At 28.1% G+C, this 21,378-nt stretch overlaps 1 protein-coding gene across 1 annotated transcript in view; it reads left to right on the forward strand.

The window, feature by feature from the left end:
* The first annotated feature begins 13,193 nt into the window (after positions 1-13,193).
* LOC126742261 (heparan sulfate glucosamine 3-O-sulfotransferase 1) overlaps positions 13,194-21,378 on the forward strand; it is a 95,018-nt gene continuing 86,833 nt past the window's right edge. The window contains exon 1 of the mRNA XM_050448891.1: positions 13,194-13,335. The gene's annotated coding sequence lies outside the window, so the exon portion shown is untranslated. The remainder of the gene's footprint in view (positions 13,336-21,378) is intronic.

Raw genomic sequence — 21,378 nt, forward strand, 5'->3', positions numbered from 1 at the left:
ATTATTACAAGCAGCAAGTATGAAGTCTAGGATGCACTGACAAACAAATGATTTGTTTGTAGCAAGAAATGTTTGATAGTGAGGTCAGTTATATTTATAATTTAATAAAAAGTACGATGGTATGTTTTTAAAGTAAGTACCATTTTTAAATTATGCCTCCGCAGCGCTGCAGTCGCCGTTTAGCGTATGCGCGTAGTGTAGCTACATCATTTGGGAAGCCACAGACGCCATTACGACGACGTTTGATCGAGTCTTCGTTTGTTTATGTGATTTTAAAATGCCGCCGACTATCGAGAATCCGCCGAATGTGAAGTGCATGGTGTGATTCGTTTTCTCTGTGCTTAAGGCTTAAAAGCAATTGAAACGATCAATGCAACCGCGTACTGTGAAACTTTAAAAAAACTGCGCCGCGCAATTCAAAAACAAAAGGCGTGGCATGCTGAGTGCAGGTGTCGTTTTGCTCCACGATAATGCTCGTCCACATTCAGCAAATGGAACGCAAGAGCTCATCTTTTTTTGGCTAAGAATAATTGGACAGTCTCCATTCCTCCATACAGTCCCGATCTAGCGCCTAGCGACTACCATTTGTTTCTGCAGACGCATTTGGCGGGGAAGCGTCATTCCGATGATGAAGTAAAAACGTGCAGTCTGGCGGCAAGCTTCTTTGACATCGGCATACAAAAGCTGGTTCCAATATATGACAAGTGCCTTAATAATAATGGAAATTATGTAGAAAAGTAGAGGAAATAATGCATTTGGTTAATAAGGTTTTGTTTGAAAAAATTTACTTGTAGATTTTTTATATCAAAACGGTACTTTCTTTAAAAATATGCCTCGTATTTATAAAATTTAGTAAAAATTTATTTTTATTTTTACTACATTATGCACTATAATAAATAAATAAAATTGAAATTTTGTTAATTGTCGATGACAATTATTAATAGTATAAGATTAAAGGTATTAATAGTATAAGTAATATATTTATCAAGAAACTCCAACAATGGGTTGTCAATGATGACACAGAATTTGTATACTCATACATATAAAAGAATAATACTCTCGATATTTAACCAAATTTAAAAAATCTTTGCCAATAAGGGTAGTTTCCATATCTTCCTATTTACAAATATACAATTTTAAAAATTTTAAATAGAAATAGGCTTCACCCATACAAGCCCCAACTCATTCATCCGATAAGACCAGAATGTGGTGATGCTTGAAAGATGCTTTGAATTCTGCTGGAGTGACAGTAATCCAAATTTTAACATCAAAACTCACCACCAGAACGCATTTGTGCACAAATGTGAAATGTTCCCAATGTTCCCAAATAAAAAAATTGGACTTTTTTCATAAATATTTAATGGTTCGCATCCGTTGTTTACTTCTTTTAGAGAATAAATTAGCAATACCGTGAAAATTGTTTTAATGGAAGAGCTATACATGGGTATTCGAAAATTCTTTGGCCACCTCGCTTTCCACATTTGACTGCACTCGATTTTTTCTTATAGGGTTATTTAAAGCAACAGGTATAACTTTAAAGACTACTGACATTATTTTTTTCCTTATGATTAGAACAGTATTAAAAAACTTTGGTGATAAAACAATAACCTATATTGAAATAAAAGGCATATACAGGATGATTCATTAAGAACGGGCAATCTCTGAACTGGAGATACTACACACCAAAATATGGCGATTGAGCCTAATATGTCTTATACAAATGTTACAGGTTTAGGAGATACCGGGTCTTTAAAGTTGGAATTTTAATTTGAAATTTCTTAATAATTTTGTGAATCAGTATCATCTTGAAAATTGACGAGCAATATTTATAAAGGGCGTTAGTTATACCCTGTTACTCAGGTAAATTATAACATATCTTTTTTGCCTAATCAGTTATCGCTTAAACGACTGGGAAATCCAAAAAGGCAGTTCAACTTTAGATAAAAAATTTACTCTTTTTTATTTTATGTAACTCTATCAGTTTTTAATTTATTTGCATTTTAAACATTCAACATGAAAAATCCTCCGTCTCTGAGAAAAGTCTCCGTTATTACATTGGCTTAATAGGAATTTATTCTTTTAAATTACTACTTTACTGGGTAATAACAATAAAGACATTAACAATATTAAAAGAAAACTTTAAGGTAAATGCTTAAAATGCCCGCCTTTCATTTCAATACACTTTGTAAAGGCGTCTTCTTAAAGATCTTTGAATAATAAATAACATTTGTCGATTATTTTTGATAATATTAGCAGCGTATCTTTGTAAACCATGTCCTACATGTGTGACCATATTGAGAAGTCTAGAGGGTTTAAGTCTGGACTTCTAGGTGGCCAAACAAATTTACTGCCACGCCCAATCCACCGGTGAGGAAAATGTGCGGTGGCCCGTCTTGCATAAATTACATGTTCCGCCTTATGGCTAGTGATACATCTTCTAGTAGTGGATTTAACTGTTGTTCCAGGAAGTTTAAATAGAAGGGCTCGTTCAGATTAGGAGCAAGTTCAAAAGGACTAATAAAAAAACCAGATATCACACCACACCAAATATTTACCGTAAGTTCATGCTGAAAATATCGTTTCTTTAGATCATGTGGATTTTCGAAGTCCCACAAATGACTGTTTTTCCAATTAAAAACACCTCGTGTAGTAAACGTCATCTCATCCGTGAAAAGAAGGTCATTAAGAATGGTTTTCGGATTGTTTATCTAGCATAAATGTAGCAAACTGTAGGCGAACACTCAGGAGTATAGTGATATGGACGGAGACTCTCTTTTTAAAAATTCTCCAGGTAGACGATTGGCTTATTCCTGTTGCCTTACTTAACCAGCGAGTACTGAGATCTGGATTTTCCGAAATATGAGCTAAAACCTCTTCTTTATCATCGACGTTGATATTTTTTGGAACATTATTTAAGGTTTTAGGACGAAAACACCCTGTTTTGCTTAGGCGGTCACACAAACACACGTCTGAACAGTTGGTGATTGGGTTGTCTTCGATTTGGGTATAATTCTAAATACCTTTTGGCCGCATCAAGTGCACTATAATTTAACAGAGCAAAAACGTAAATTATATTACGCATTTCACTGTTGAAATATTCATTATGGCGTGGCATTTTCTTATTTTAGAATTTTTACTATAAATAATACACTTTTACTTAGTGACAGTAAAATTGTCATATAATTTCTTTACACGAAAACTGATAAGTGCTGACACAAGCCTAATTAAAAAATGTCAATGTAATAACGGTGGCTTAGGACCATTCTTAATCAATCACCCTGTATATTAAGGCATTAGTGAATTGAAGGAGCTCGACGTTTACTAATAAATTATTGAAAAACTTCGACGAGAAGAAGATTCTAACATTTGTTTTTCTATTTTTCTTTATGAACCATATGTGGTACATGCCTATTAAAGTAATTTTGGATTACCATGATCTGACTATGTCGGAAAAACTACAAACATTTGAACATAAAGAATAGCAAAGAATATCAATTTTGAGATTAGAGCACAGTAGAACGTAATAGCGTGGCAGTCTTTACAACCAAAAACATTAAATGGAAGTTTTTATGTTATTCTTTGTATAGTCTTAATTAAAAAAGATTATTGTGTTCTACTAAAATAAATCATTTAAAATATTTGTTGATTTTATAATCTAATTAATTTTTAAAATAAATTGTACATACTAAATACATACTTAACATTAAGTATGTAGATATAGGCTTTAACACATATTAACATAATATAAAAATTTTCATAGTAAACTATCATTGAAATAAATATAACAGTAACATGAGATTGAGACTGTAACTATTTTAAGCTAATAATTTTATATTTATATAAGTTTAATGAGTCCCTCTTACTTATTATTGTTATATTTTTATGCAATGTATAAAAACGCCCTATGAAAAGATTATAGGTTTTATGAAACTTTGCAGTTAACATAATAAAAAAATGCCAGAACAATTTCAAATTTAATTTTTTTGTGATTTTATATAAAATAAAACAAGTATGTATAAATAAGTCGTATCACACATTTAAGTTATGCATATTAACTTCAAATATACTGATGTTTGAGTAAATATATAGTTTATGATAATAAAACTAAATAAAGGATAGTAATATGCATTCTATTCATATATTTATTCTTGTATGTTTTACATGAATTTATAAATTTTATATAACTATGAAATATAGCAAAATCCAAGTGCCTACTTGCAAAAAGTTGTGGTTTATTTGCTGTTTTTGCTCTCATATTTATAATATTTTAATAAACCTTGTAAAAAAGGTTTATATGTAATTAAAAGCTATTAAAGCCATACGCATATAAATAAAGCATTCATTACTTTTTGTTTTTGTTAACTAAGTGCCTTTTTTACTAAAAAAAGCTAAGCGTTGTTAAAATTTTAAATCTTTTATTAACATATTTATCAATGAAAAAAATGGTTAAAACAAAGCACTTTAATTTTTATTATTTGCAATATATTTAAATTATGACCAGCCTTAAATCCTTCAATCGAGTTCAAATATTGTCGATTTATATACAGTAAATCATTTAAGTTATATTTTGTATTTGTTTTCTGAAATCTCTTGCTAAATAATTAGTATTACTTTTTATATTTTCACGTTGGTACTAAATCAACTTAAAATTTTATCTAAATTTCTAATAATTTCAATTATATATTAACTTTTATAAATAAAAGCTTTTGGATTTTTACCAGTTAAAAAAAAATATTATATCTATTATTATGTTGCTATTTTACAATTTCTAAATCAGTTATTAAATCGGGAAAGAAATTAATAAGATTTTATAGATTTAAAGGTAATTTTTTTTTAATGCCCGAAAGGTCTTAATATTATATCTTATAATCGCTTAACTTATTTACAGTCATAATAAACCTCTTATAATAAATAACATGATAAACCGCTTATAGAATTTTAAATATCAAAAAATGCTAAATTAAAATACATATTACTGGATACCTAGAGGGTCATATTTGCAGCTAAACTTCCATTGCTGTAAAAGCAAATAATTAAGACAACCTAAGCCCTTAAAAATATATTGCATATTAATAATTATTAAAGTAATTTACTTAACATTGCATATTTAAATATAGGTTTAGCATATATTTACATAATATTTATCAATATTTATATTTAATATTATCGTAAACTGCCATTAAAATAAATATTTAAAGTTATATGTAATTAAGAGTATAGCTGTGAATATCTGAACCATAATTTTGTAAATTAACGACTTAAATTTATTAATTAAGGCTATAATATTGACGTAAAAAAACAGGTGAAAATAGTGGTATCTAATTTTATTTTATTATGTACTTATTTAGATACCAGTCAAGGAAAAAAAATGTTAAAAAAATATTTTATTGTAATGAACGGTTTTATTTTTCTATAATTAATAAATAAAATCAATTGAAAAATGTCTGTAGAGTTTGATTAAAGACTTATGTAACATGATTTTTATATTATAAAAGTCTAAAAAATACCAACTGCTATAAAGGGAATTATTTATATTGTTTTAAATTAATGAAGAAAAAATAACCCTAACCCTTTTGGTTATGCATATTATTTGTAAATATATCTATAGTTCCGATAAAAGTCTTAATAATAATATACCTTTAACATAGGTATATACCTAGCTTTTTTAGACTAAAAATAGACTTTTAAAAATACAATTTATTTATAACCCTTTGAACTCGTATACCGTAAAATAATTTTACATGTCTTTTTATAGCAACAGCTTTCAGCATCTTTGTTTGGCATTTCTCTGATCCCTTTTGAAATCCTTTGACCTTTTTAGAAATTCATTAGGCAACTCATGCAGGAGAGCCATTCTAGATTCTCATTTAGCTGGCGGAGCCGTTTCTGATAGTTTTATTAATTGTATATTTTTCTCTTTTAACTGTTATAGTATAACGAAACATAGATATTCATTCTTTATTTTAGAATAAAATCAGCCATTAAAGCAAATTCTTAAAGTAGTGTGATTGGGATTGTAATTAGATAGGGTATCTATAGGTTTAACTTATTAGTGTAAAGAAACTTTTTTATTAAGAGAATTATTATGTGTTAATTTACGTAAAAATATAAAGGAGATTTTATTTAATAAAAGTGCATTTTTCATTTTGTCGAAAACACGATGTTTCATTTTTTTCTGTTTCCACCATTTTAATTATTTTATAGGTTGATTCTAAAAAATATTAACAAAACCGGTTTCTTAAAGTTGCGTGTAAGCACTTTTAGGTTTTTTCTTAAGTCAAATATAAAAAAATATGTTTTGGTGTAACATATCCCACACTTACTTTTTGGTGTTTTTACCTAAAACCGTAATAACTACCTGCCACAATAACATAACACAGGATAAATAAATAAATATCAGATCTATTATAGCTATATAAAGTAACTGTAAATATACACTTATATCATAAAAAAATAAAGGCACTAAGAGCAAAGCTGCACAAATATAGTGACAAAGATGTAATTAAAATTTATTTATCTATTTCTATTTAATTTTCTGGTTGCCTTGACCTGGTACATATATTGGTATTGGTATTGATATTGGTACCTGGTACATACATGGCAGGTATTGTTGTTGTTGATTTAAGTAGGACCTTTTGATGAAATGACTTCATCAGTCAGAAAATAGAATTTTAATTATTCTGGTTAAAGTTAAAATATGGTCATACATAAAACCAGAAATCGTAATTCATACTAAAAATATCATAAATAAATAGCCACTAAGCCGGTATATTACGTCTAATGTCAAAGATTTAAGTAGAAAAATAAATTTAAAATTCTGCAGAGACAAACTAAACTTTTCGATTTTCCCTCGCAGCAATATTTAAGGTGGGTAAATATTTGACCCGCTCAAACTCTCATGGTTTCGAGAAATCTGTATTGATTTCCTTTGTTTTATTATCGCTAATTTTTTAGATGAGGTTTACTGATATAAAACAAATACGTAAATTTATAAAAATTAAGTGTTTTTCTAAAAAACTTTGTTTAAATAACATTCAATCTGACCATCTGAATATTTACACAGACCTGCACCACTAATAATAATCATTATATATCAGTAACTTGCAAACAATGCTGATGATTTTACACCCTAAATATGGTATATAATATACAATAATAAAAAGTAAAATTCTTATTATAATATATTTTTTTAAATCAAAAACTTATTAGAAAAAACACATCAAACATTATATTTCCATGCATATTTATTAAGAACTTTAGGGTACAATACATTTCCATATTAATCAACAAATTATTTTCAATATGTACTAATTTTCCAATATTATTAAATAGTGAATATAAAGCCACCGTACAGATTTATTAATTAATTATATAAAATAAATATGTAACATATTTAGGTATTAAAATTTAATTAAAATAGAATTTTCCAATCTCTGAATGATCGTTTTTCTCCGAAAGATGTAAATATTAACGCTTAATATGCATAATCAAAATGGACGTGATGCAACAGTTGACAGATACTGCAGGTGTATGCCCCAACTAGTACCTTTGATGTTGAAAGTATCGAATAGCTAGCTATATGAAGACGTTTCTACGCCGACAACGCATATTTACGAAGGACTTTAAAGCTAAAACACCAGTGAGGATATCCTAAATGTGTTTCAGTTTGGCATTGGTCATAGAAATCAAAGATTAGATTATTAGATATACTAGTAAAGCACTGGGAATACTGCATGAGTTTCTTTTTTTAAAAGCTTCTACAGAGAAGACAAACAGCAAACACCCATGCCACAAATAAACAAAATCTACAATAACATCTCAAATTGTATTTAAATTGCAACAAGAAATAAGTGCTTTAAACAAATGAGGAATTTGAGCAAAATCAGCCTATGCACAAAAAAATTATAAAATCAAGGAAAGAAATGGATTGAGATAGAAAATAGGAACCTAGAAATAGGAACATCCGAAAAAATGTAGGAGACCATAATAATAGGGTAAACTAGTATATAATCGAAAATAGTAAAAGTATTAAAGTTTTCAAATATAAACTATTAAATGGAGTCAAAAATGACTAAAGTAAAAAACATAGTAAGTAGTCGTAGGGAAATGATGACTGCTAGTCAAGATTTCTACATTTCTTCATAGTGTTATACAAGAAAGGACACAGAAACAACATGGATCAACCTATTAGCATATTATCACACTTATATAAACTGCCTAAAAAATAGTGTTTGCAGAATAAACTTCCAAAGCACGTCTTTCCCGAATATTTTAACTTGCAGAACCAAAGTCGACATTACAACAAGCGGATGAACTCATATTAACTAGCCGAACAAGTGGGGTTTAGTGCTATTGACAGCCTACAGATACTTTGTACTCTAATTAAAAAAGCTACAGAGTATAAATGCTGGGTTTTTGGTATTTGTCGATGGAATTCTTAAACAACGCAAGGATCAACTCTTGATACTCATGCCTCATTAAATATATTTACATTTAGTAACGCTTCCGTTTATCTCGAAAAATAGATAATAATTTAAAACCAGACAAGATTCCATTTAACAAAGAAGTATTGCTAGGAGACACCATCTCACCAACACTTTTTACTCTTGCCTTGAAGATTTCTTTTGAGTTGAAAAAACTTAACAAAAATACGAGATTAATATTGATGGAGTGCGTCTAAACTATTTACGAATTGCTTACTATATTGTGTTTATTGCCAAAACAAAGGGCTTAAAAATATATTTCGGGAACTTTATCGAATATTGAAAAATTGAACTTGAAATGATCTAAAACAAAACAAAGATGATAAGTGTAAAAACATCCAGGTAACGGTTAACGATTAACTTCTAAAAGTTATCCAAGATCCAAGAATAAAAATAACTTTTGAATTTACAAGAAAAATAAGCCTATTCTAAACCACTTTTGACAAATTAGAATTAATGCTTAAACCTGTTCAATTTCCTCTAAATTTAAAAAGAAAAGTGTCTGACTTCTGTATGACATATGTACTGAGACAATGGCAATTACCTGCAAGATTGCGAATAGGCTGCAAATCACCCAACGAGCAATGGAGCTACGGTTTTTAAGGTATAAATTTCGCAACGAGGAATTTCATAGAAGACCTAAGGTGGCCAATGTACTAAGGCTTGTGGCACTTAGAGATGGACTGGTTATATAGAAAAGCAGGATGACTAAAGAGGGGTACATAGGATCTTCATTTGGCGCCCAACAAACACCAAACGGAGCATCGATAGACTCCGGAGACGATGGCGAGACGATATCTAAAATATTGGAGGAAGGAATTGAATCCAGATTGCTAGGAACAGAAGAGCGTGGAAAAATTTGAAAGAGGTCTTTTACTAAGAGTTGATAAACATAATAAAACTTATTGTTTCGTTTTCTCTCCTTTTGTTACTTTTTGCTAATTTTACTTATTTTTAGTTAACATAAGTTTTCTTTAAAGTTTAAGATATTTAATAATTAGTTCGGGAATACTTTGTTTATTTTGGTTTATTTACATTGATTTTGCATATAAATATTCACCCGATATAACACACGCGTTTCTTGGTAAATTGTTAATATTTAAACTCGACCTAGCTTACATTTCCTTACTCTCTTACTTCAATGTTTCAATTTCCATAAAGCCTTGCTCTTTTATCCTACTTTATCTTATGGACCCCTAGGGGCGAGAGGAGTAAGCTATTTGACCGAGGTCATACGTCAAAAACTTAAATTACGGAACAGGTGTGCGACACTGGAAAGCAGTAGTACTACGGCAATTATTGAATCGGTATCTAAATCTTATGCGAGATAATACCGAAGTGCATCACGTCTTTGTCGATTTAATGAAAGCTGATTGGGGTGTTCCTTATATCAACATCCTTTACATCATTTATTACTAGGGTAAGTCGAGTCATTTTTTTTCCTTTCACGTTAAATTGTATCTCTTCTTATTTTGTTTCTATTTTATTTCATTCATTTCATAGTCACTAAGGGTGTGCGTCGAAAACAAAAGGATCACTTTATTTCAGTGCGACTGGAGCAGCGTCCCTATTTTTTTACAGTCTGGCCTTGATAACTTGATAAATAAATAAGATCGAAATAACCTTAATTTAAGTAATTAAACATTTATTATAAACAGGCCCGAAACACTTACGTTGTATTCAAATGAAAAATGCAGCGATCAATGGCAACGTCTCGTTTTTATCACTACGTTCAATTTGGGGCAAAATAGGAAAAAATCTGCCATCCTACTTTTAACTTGGGCCCAATACATGGTTTTCCGTACTCAAGTCCTTTTTTGACCTTTGGAGTAGTAAAGAGATGCATTAAAAAACACGATAAAGTAAATCCCCCAATGGATGTCCATTATTGGTCCAACCGAAGTCGAAATGTCCATGGATTAATAATGGACATTCTATGCAAAATAATAAGTATGAGCAATCCAATGGACTTTAAAACAACTTTGCCCAATGGAATTCAACTGACCTTATATTTTACTAAAGTCCAGTGGACATATTTTTTTGAGAATCCACTAAACTCTTATTTTTATAGATAGACAATAGGCGTCCATATCTGATCAAAAAAATTATCTTAAATTTATGGTACGACTCATTTATGAATTTTTTAGTCCTATAGTTCAAAATAAAAAACAAGCCATTGAACAAATAAAAATAAAAGCCATTGAACTGTTATTTTTAAACATCTCTTACATTAAAGCCGAACGACACGTTATTGAGCGTATCTATTGGCAAAAGTTGGCCAATCGGCCATCATCACATTGAGAAGTCTAGCAGTCGTGTAGAATTCCATTAAGATTTTAGATAATTTATGCGAGAATATATTTTGTTACTATAGCCGCATATTTAATATTCTCAAACTGTCCAGTGTAAATAGCTACAATCCTGTTTGTTTAACATACAGAGTGTCCTACAATCAACATTACAGGCTGTAACTTTTTTAATTTTAAATATAAAATTTTTTAAGAAAATTTATTTTTAATAGTAATAGGACCACTATCCAAAATTACTTAAAAAAACTACCCCCGACAAATTCATCCCTGAAAGGCCGCCCAACCATTTTTTTCAAATGGCACCATCACTTTTGTTTAGGTCTTTAGCTTGTAAAATTATTAATTCAATATCATAAAAAAATCACGTGTTACCATCAACGTAAGGAATAAGGATCACTACATATGCCTGAAGCAAAGCACATTGTATATGTACACATATTATTCACAATTCATATTTTAAGTGCTTGGAAATATAGTATATTAAAGAGTAGATAAATAGGTTAAAAATCTCGTACAATAATATATTTTGGTAACAATATAGTTTACATGTTATGGTATTTGATGACGTGACCAAAAGTTAAACTAAAGGATTGATGCAAGGACTGGCGAAAAATTATATTTTAGCTTAACAAAATTTTCTACATCAATAAATATTTAAAGAATCCAGTAAGTTTCAATAAAGCAGTAAGAATAAATTGGAATATTGTTGATTAAAGTTTTTAATAAAAACTCGTCGGTAAAGTCGCGGAATTTAGCCAACTAAAGGATCAAGCTTTATGCAATATTTTTTTGTGCAAAAGTTACAAAATTAATTAGTTCCAATGAATAAATTTTAAAGTAAAGCTTAGTTATAAATTGCTAATTGAAAATGATTATAAAGAGTCACTTTTCTAAATTTAAGTTGTTTTAAATGCAGAAAAGTACCTGTTTAGAAGCTCTGAAAATTTGTATATAGGAAAAGCTGAAAACTATATACAGGTCTTTTTATTAAACATCTGGAAGCTTAAGCTTTTGTTTTAAAACTTAAAAACATAATTTTGTTAAAGAAACTTTTATTTATGTTACAAATAGTATTTTTTAATTGTTTTCTGTTGATATTTCTTAAATTATAATGTGGGTAAAGTATATTTATCAAAGTTACGAAACTCATGTTTGTCATATGTTTTTTTTAACAGTAACACTTGCAATATTGAAATAAATATCTTTTTTGAAACGTTAAAAATGTATTTTATTGCAAAAATTGTCTTTAAGTTATTAAAGTCTTAAATAAGATGCTTTTAGGATTTTTTTAATTCTCTGTGATATGTGAGGTATCTTCATGCATTTTGTGTTTTATAATTATTTAGATATTTAAAATATTTTTTTTTTTGAATACCTTTTATTACATGTATGAGACAAAGTTTGCTTTATCCATTGAACGACTTTATCTAAAAGTCCATTGAACTTTTTTATATATATCCCTTTGCATTAACCAATTGTTTGTTTATTAGACATTTTTCCATTCAGTGGCCGACTACTTTTGTGACATTTATATCATCCTGTGGTCATCCATTGAATTTATGGAAAAAAATTAATGGATGTTCATTAGACCTTTATATTTCCAAAAAGAGGAAACCTTTGGATTTCCATAGGACCCATTTGTGCTGTCTGGGATACACTTAAGCAATACATGGAACACTTCAAATGGGCAAATCAATAATACAAGTTTACAAGTTAGAGAACAGTATCATTAAATCACAAAACAGTTTTACCACGAACCGAAACTCTTTATTTTATTATCGGCACATATTTCGCTAATGCTGTTACCATCTTCGTGTGAAGATTAAAATTGTTAATTAATTTTAAGTTAAGCATTAAGTTTTAATGTTGTTCCGAAGATGTTAACATCGTTAGTGAAATACGTCCCGATAATAAAATAAAGAGTTTTGGTTATTGGTAAAGTTGTTTTGTGATTTGAGTGTCACACCAAGGGTTCCAACCATAGGACTAATATTATAAAAGTTTTTTTTCTAGCTGACCCAAGTATTATTAAAGTTATTTGATAAGTACAAATCCTATAAAAAGTAAAAGAATTCTGTTTAAAGTTAAGTTAAAAATGTTTCTAGTAAGTACCTTTTTTCTGAGCAGCCCACTCTTTTATTTATTTACATAAAAAAATCATCTTTACACATAATTAGTATTTTAACCAAACCATTATGCATCTATAATTAATCTGCTAATATCCCCAACGGTCCAGAAAATAAATATTGATATTTGAACACGCTTAAACAATGTCATATAATACAAATCTGCCGGTATTAATGGTAAAACAACATCCCTCCTCTACCCACGCCCTGATTCCAGGGACTTTTTGTACTATCGCCTACACGCTACACATTCTCATTCATCCGAGTGTAGAGTAGCGGCGTCGGCATTGCATCGGGACGCCGCAGTCTCCGTTCAGCCGGCGTCGCGACGCGATGTTGTCGGGGCTAAAGTTTCAATGAATAGAGTAATACGGGAAGTGACGAGAGTTTCTATAGTAATTTGACATAATTAAAATGGTGAGTTTTTGACGTGTGGTTTTTTAATGATATTCTCTGTTTCCTGCATGGCTTTTGAAGTTTGGCTTTCAAATTATTTTTAATATTTTTATTTAAAGTAATATTAGGACATTTATTCATTTTTTTAATTGCTAATCAGTTGGTCTATCATGCCTACCAATTTTTAAAAAAATATGAATTTTCTTAGTTTTCTTTTACGCAAAATTTGAAAGTCATACGAAAACAAGCAATAAAATATCGAAGAAATAGAAATAAAGCAAATTTTTTTATAAAAAGTTAGTACTTTAAGCAAGTATGTAACAGATCCCAAACTTAAATATTAAAGAAATTTTATTCGGTAAAAAATTGAATCGTTTAAATAAAGATGCCTAAATTTTATTAACATGCAACATTAATTTTAAAGTGTTTATCATTTTTAATATTCATGCAGCTACGGGCTCCTTTTCTAAAGCAATGAATAATAAAAGTTGATTTTTTAATCATAGATTCAAGCTTAACTCCGCGGTATTTCTCTATCGCTAGTATTTAAAACATTTTTCCGATGGTGCTGCTTTTTTCAAATTTGGACTTTTTATCTAGTTATACAGACTAATAACCGTGCATCCTTTTCCAAATAGCGACAACGCATCTCGTCGTCTTAATTATTAATGTACTTTTATAAAATAGCTGCGAAAACTGGGATCCCGATCCGCTCTAAGAAATTTCAATACGAGGCAGATAGTATTGGAAAACGTAGAAAATTTAAGCAATAAATTTGCAATTTTTTGTTATAGTTCAATGGAGTCTTTCCATGCAAATTGAGTTTTTGCCAATATATTTGATAAATAAAAAACAGGCTAAAATTGCTTTAGACTTTTTTATACTTTTAAGTTCAAGTTATAAAATTATTGCATTTCTGGATGAAGAAAAAGGCAAAATAAATAAATAAAATGCTACTTACAGAAATCTGTTTTAAAAAAACCTGTGATATTTCACATGGTGAAATAGGTAGGCGCCAAACTTTCCATGGATGATCCTACAGATTATTATATATTTCAGAATAAATAAACTATTTCCAATAATACTGAAATATAATTTATTATACAAAGTGTAAAAAGTTATACAAAGAGTACATTTATTTTCTATATTTAATGTCATTTCTGTGGAAAAATTAGGCCTTTGTATAGAAGATTAAATATATCAATTAATACTGCAGAAGTTTAAGGCCGCAAGTATTTCTAATAACGACGAAGTTTAATTTAACTACCTCAGTTTATTTATTTAAAATAGACATACATTTAGTTTTGTGCATATTTTTAATGGGAAGGATAAAGAAACTCTTAGGCAAAATCCTACATTTTTTTAAGATGCTATTTTAAAGAAATATTGTTATGGAATATTAGTAGGGCCCATTAATATAACTTCTAACGTATAAACTATAGTCAGAGCTGATTAACTGTCTGTCTAATTATGATTTAAATATTAAAAAATTAAATATTACTGCAAGAATAAAAAAGCCGATTTTAGCTAAAATAAGATTAAATAATAAAATAGAATTAAACCGTGCAAAGTGTAATAATTTTGAATTGATATAAATTTTTCTTGTGCATAATTTAATTGTATATGATTAACAATTCTCCAGGAAAATAATGGTAATTGGAATACTAAAAAGGAGAATTACAATAGCAAAACATTTTTAATAATTATAAAATTGTATTTAGTCATTAAAACCAAAAGTCCATATCTGAAAATATCATAATTAAAATTAATATAAAAAAATATTTTTTTTTTAGAAAATAAGAAACTAATGACGTGAACATTTGGAATTTTGTGATTTTTTTCCTTGAATTTTACTTAGATGAAGGTTTGGGTATAAAATAAACATACCTTTGTGCATAATTCGATTATACGTTCTTAAACTCTTTTATTCGCACAAAAAACAAATAGCCCTATAAATTGTTATTAGAAAAATACTCTTCCAGCCTATTTTTAGTGCTTTATAATATAAGCTTAAACATTAAAAATATAATTAATGTATTAACGTTATTCTTTTTTCTTAAAGGAGAAGAAAAAATAGATGAAATAGCATTCTATCTTACTAAATTGCATGACTTTCTTAACAAAAGCAGAGTGTTATTTAAAACTCCACAACTATTAAACCTAGTTAACGTGTTTAATCAGTTTAGGGTTAAGTCACCAGACAGTTGACCCACAATAATATTTTTTTCATGGTAAACCTTGAAAAGATATCTTTTCAATTGCCAAGAAATATATTCGTCATATACATTAAAATTATGCATCATACAAGCTATTATGGCTTTTTAATTTCTTTTTTTTATAAATAACTGTTAGAATGTAGTTTTGCACAATTTGAAAAGGTCGTCGTAATAAACTATTCTAGGTTTCAGTCCACGCCACTATAGCATATTATTAAAACAAACAAAGATTCCACCAAGGATTTATATAAAAAAATAAGATTGGTATTTAGTATCTCTCTTATACGAGTAATATAGAATTTATAAATCGTCTTTTTAATTTTACAACATTATTAATATCGGTTGCCCATTTAACAATATATTGGTCTATCATATTACCAAGGTACCTAATTTCATTACCTGAGTGAATAACATCTGTATCATTTATGTTTATGGCATTGAAAATTGGTCAATTAATGTTTTGGAGCGAAGGCAACCTACTGTGTTTTTTGGATGTTAAGAGATAGTTTAAAACTAGCCAACCATTCTTTTACTTTCTTAAAGCCCAATTTTACGCAACCCCTGACTTGCTCCAATGTTTTCCCTTTAAATATTAAGGCTGTACTATCCGCACAGAAGATAGCTTTACCCTCAAGTAGCAGGCTCAGTAAAGTATTTATATATATAGAAAAATAAAAGTATTTTAGGAGTCTAACTAGTCTCTCCTTTAAAGCTTTTAAAAAAATGTTTCTGACGTTACTCATAAAGCTAATCGGGCAATAATTTTGTACCTTGTGTATTGTGCGTGATTCCTCAATTAGTTCAATTACGGTTTGTTTGAAATGAAGTGGCACTATTTCACTTTTAAATATTAAATTTATGGTATATGTCAAAGGAGCAACCAGATGTAAATTAAACGATTTTATTAGTCTTACGGGTATTTTGTCTTTTCCTGGGGCACAGTTTGTTTTTAAGGTAGATATTAGAGTAATATTAATAATAATAATAATATTAAACTAATAATGCCTTGTTTACAGGACTTAAAAACATAGAGCAGCATTAACCTTAAAAACTTTTCCTTTAGAATCTAATAATCTACTTCATATTAAATGTCAACATTTTCTGGCTATTTGGCTCCTCTATTTGTTTTGGTTTATCTAGCATGTGATTTGTTACATTAATCATTATAGGATAATGGTCTGTAATATAGGTGTCTAAAATGAATGACTCTGGGAAAATATGTTGAGTTTTGTTGTAAAAAAAAAAGGATAATGCATGTTGCTGTATCATATCTTATACTATTTTTTATAAATAGTATTTAAATTACCAGACAGTTTTACCACTAACCAAAACTCTTTTTTTTATTCTCGACACGTGTTTCGCTAACGTTTAGCATCTTTGGGAGAAGATTAGAACTATTTTTGTCTTAATTTTAGTCTTCTCCCGAAGATGCTAAAACTGCCTCGTAATTTGAGTGTCACGCTAAAGGTTCCAGCCATACGAACAAATGTATGTAGCAAGGTCTTCCTATGAGGTATATATTTTAAATTTATGATAATGTCTTCTGTAAAATTTAAAAAGTCTTAATTTTGAAGTCAGAATAATATTTAAACAAATCAGCAATAAAAATCAGTGTTAATCAATTGACGTGTTTTTTCTCGGGAAGCGAATAAAATGTTCAAGAAATATAAAAAAATATTTTTTCTAATAAAATAATAACTAAATTTAATTCGTTCAAAAATTAAACAGTTTAATTTTAGAATGTCTAAAATTGTTAACTTACCAATTTAATTTTAAAGTTTTTACAATTTTTAATAATTATGTAGCTATAGCCTATTTTTCTAAAAGGAGTGAATAATAAAGGCTAATCGTAGGCTCATTTGGTAATGAAAATTATATTTAACAAAAAATTAAAAGAATATAGAAAAACAGTCTATTACTATTAAAATTTGCGTAGAGATTGCTAAGAATCTCAGCATCTCCTGCATAAATCGAAGCGAGGTGTTTCCAACTGGGGTGGTATACAGGCGGAAAATGCAGCAGATTAACGTTTGACAAATCAAAAAAGCTTCTACATATTTATTATGATTAAAAATAAAAGGTGAGAAGATCCTTGAGGCAGGTGAATTGTTTTAAAAATATTCCGGATTATTTATAAATTACAAGTTGGCTGATTTTATATTTTTAAGAGATTATTTTTTGGTTTTTTTGAATAAATTATTTTAAACCAAATAAAACTATAATTATTTGTGTTATCTACCTCTGAGGTTTTGTTCATATTGATACATTATCTACGCGTAGACAATGAGCTTGTCTTCGTCTACATTATTTACATATTCATCAGTGCATTTTATGTGAAGGAATTATTTCTATGGAATTTATTTTTAAGGGGCTATTTGTATAACTTCTACAATAGAAAGCCTAGTCTGAGCTAACGAAATATCTTTTTTTTTATGGTTTATTTATACACCACTTAATAATTTATACTACAATATTAAGAGAGCTATTTTTTTGGCCAATAAGAATTACAAACCACTACAACGTGTAAACTTTTTAAAATAATCTTTATTTGTTTTTTTTACATAATTGTATGTTGTATATAATTGTACAATTGTTGTACACGATGAACAACTTCCCTAATAAAACGATGTAATTACAAACTAATACTAGGGAGTTCAAAGAGCGATAATTTCTTATAATAATAATAATAATATTTTATCACACAAAATGTAATAATTTAAATGTACCATACATTTATTTTGTGCATAACTTAATTATACACGCTAAATAGTTTCTTTAGTCATAAGAGATCTATAACGAATTAATTTAAAAAAATTAATATTGTAGAATATCTTAAGTCATTTAACGATGGTACCCCGAATGTAAAAATTTTATTAAGTGCTGATTTATTGGAACATTAGTTTTATTGGTCCTATGGTTGGAGTCTTTGGTGTGATACCTTACGTCTTTATTTTATTTTATATACTAAGGATGTAACTATTAGATTCACTATTTTTAATTTTTAATCAGTCAGTTGAATTTGTAGCTACGCTAGGTTTGTACGAAATATATTTTGTATTTTTTAAAAAGGAGTTTGGCATATCCGAACTCATGACTTTCCAACTCTTTCATATTTCGCATGAGCTACATGTTCTTTAAATCGAACATTAATTAATTTTCTTGTTTGCCCTATGTACATACTTCTTACCATAATCGTAACAATTAATTTTTTAGATCCCGGACTATAACTCTCATTTTATTGCCAGGTTTATGGATTTTTGCTAAACGATATAATTTTGAAATTGCTAATTTTCAAAGTTCAGAAGCTGTAACTTGAAAGTATCTGAAGAGAAAACAACGCTTTTGCAATCATTTATTACTGTCTTAACTTGTGGGATCATTTTTGATAAAGGGTTCTTAGAAATCTTTTTATATGGGCTATTTTTCATAAGATCATTAACTCGTTTAAAATGTTCTGCTTTGTCTAAAGTAATAACATTGTTTCTTTTGCTTTTAAGTACATAATATTTTTTGCTTGGTCATTTAATATAATAGTTTAGTTAAGTTTGAATTTTCTCCCGAAGATGCTAACGTCGTTAACGAAATACATGCCAAGAATAAAATAAAAAGAATATTAGTTAGTGGTAAAGCTGTTTTGTAATTAGTTGTTTTATTATTATTGTTATTAAAAACAGAAAGTTAATACTGCAAAAGAGGAGACGTAGAACTATTTATTAAGAAAAATTAAATTTGATCATACAAAGAGTAAATATTTCAAATGAACCTACATTTATTTTTGTCGATAATTGAATTGAACACGATGGTCAATTTTCTTAATGAAACCAAGCTCAAAGTTAATTAATATCAGAAAATTTAAAAAATAAAACTATTTTTGATATTGATGAAATAGAATTTAATCACGCAAGGCGTAATAATTTTTCTTGTGTTCATGATTTTAATGTACACGATGAATTTTGTTAGGAAAATCTTGCTAAGGAATATATTATTTTTAGGGCTTAATGATAAGCTTAAACATAAAAAATATACTGAAGGTATTGACTGTATGAATACTGCGGAACCAAAAGACTAAACTAACTGTTTGTAATAAGGATTTACATGAGATTTGATAAACAAAATATACAAATTTTAAATGGATTTAAATGTATACATAATTTTATTCTAAATTATTTCTGTCGATTTCTTCGCAATAGTAGATATCTCTTAAAGTTTTGGAAAACTTGAAAAAAAATTAAAAAACGCAGAAAATATAAAAAAGCGTTTTTAACAAATTTTCTTGAAACATAAAAAAATTACATTCCTAAAATTAAAGTAAAATTATTTAATATAATGATTATATAAAAATTTATGACACAGCTAAATTTTACAAAAAAATTGTATGTATAATTTTTTTATGCAGGATGAAGAATTTTGTAAAATTTGACTTGAAATAATTTTTATTGCAAGATAATATTCTAACTTCTGATAATATGATCGTAAATGTACAAAACATGCCGAGTTTGGATATGCGCATATTATAAGCTCTTTTTAAATTTAAATTTTAAAAGGAAAGAAAAGCGAAATATTCCTATTAAACGGATTTTTAAGATTGAGACGAAAATAGAGAATATGACCAAGATAAAGTTAAATGAACTTTACGTATCTACGTTTGATCTTTTTTGTTTTAATCATTAAAAGTTGATTCAATATCATGACATTTATTTTACTTTTGCATTAAGATTTTGTAAAATTTCAAAGCTTAAATAAGGAAATAATTAAAATGATCCTGATGTTCTAAAACTCCATTAAGTTCTCTGAAAAGACATAATAAACTCTTATTCATTAAATATTAATGAAGTATTTATTTAAGTAGGTTTTTTAAAAAATTTAGATGAGAAGTAAATAACTCAGTATATTTTTGGCAAAAAAAATCCAATAAAAAATCCAATAAAAAATCCATAAAAAATGAAGAACGTTAAAAAATCTTACTATGGCCATATGGAGTATAATACATATAAATAGAAAAACTATGAAATAATTTGCATTTCCATTTTACAGAACTTTTATATATATTTTTTTATTTTATCTTTAAATATAAAAGCAGATAATATTTTAAAATAAATCAATTTAGCAAACAGTTGAAACTTACCTTAATTGTATTAAACAAGATGACCCCATTAGGTTTCAAGGCAAGAATTGCCGTTACGGTTCCGAATTGCCAGACTATGATTAATGAATTATCTGTTTAAAGTGGATATATAGTCGATTCAGATGAAGTAGCCGATACCCAGAAGATTCTTGCCTTTCTATATGGTTTCAAGCTTAAATAATTTAATAGTTGCCAACTAAATAATTAAGTTATCTGCAGGTGTATAAACCGGTGATAAAAACAGTCATAAAAACTTGTTTTTAAGTAAAAAGTCGATTGACTTTAAAATCACATGAAAAGTTTCATGAGAATATAATTAAAAAATTAAAATTTCTATAATAGTGATTTTTTAAAGATATTTTGAGCTGTCTTTAAATTCAGTAAAATCGGCTACTAGCATTAATAAGTAAAAAAAGCAACTCAAGTAAATACTTAAATTAGTTATACTAAACTGGGGCACAACGAGTATTTTTGAAAAAACCATTTTTTTTTATTTTTTAAATTTTCAAAATAAGTTAAAACTTTCTTTGAGTCTGCAGCAACAACTTATAAAAATGTTTCCTATTTGCTTATTTAATAAGCTGCAAGTTAATAAAATTAGAAAAAAAGCTATAATTTTTTTTATAAATATTTTTATTGACACTTCAATTAATAAAAATAAAATCTATAAGGTATGGTAGAAAAAAAATACTTAAATAAAATCCTACAGTTTATTTTTGCTGA

This window comes from Anthonomus grandis, chromosome 11 (genome assembly GCF_022605725.1).
Source record: "Anthonomus grandis grandis chromosome 11, icAntGran1.3, whole genome shotgun sequence".
Classification (NCBI taxonomy): domain Eukaryota; kingdom Metazoa; phylum Arthropoda; class Insecta; order Coleoptera; family Curculionidae; genus Anthonomus; species Anthonomus grandis.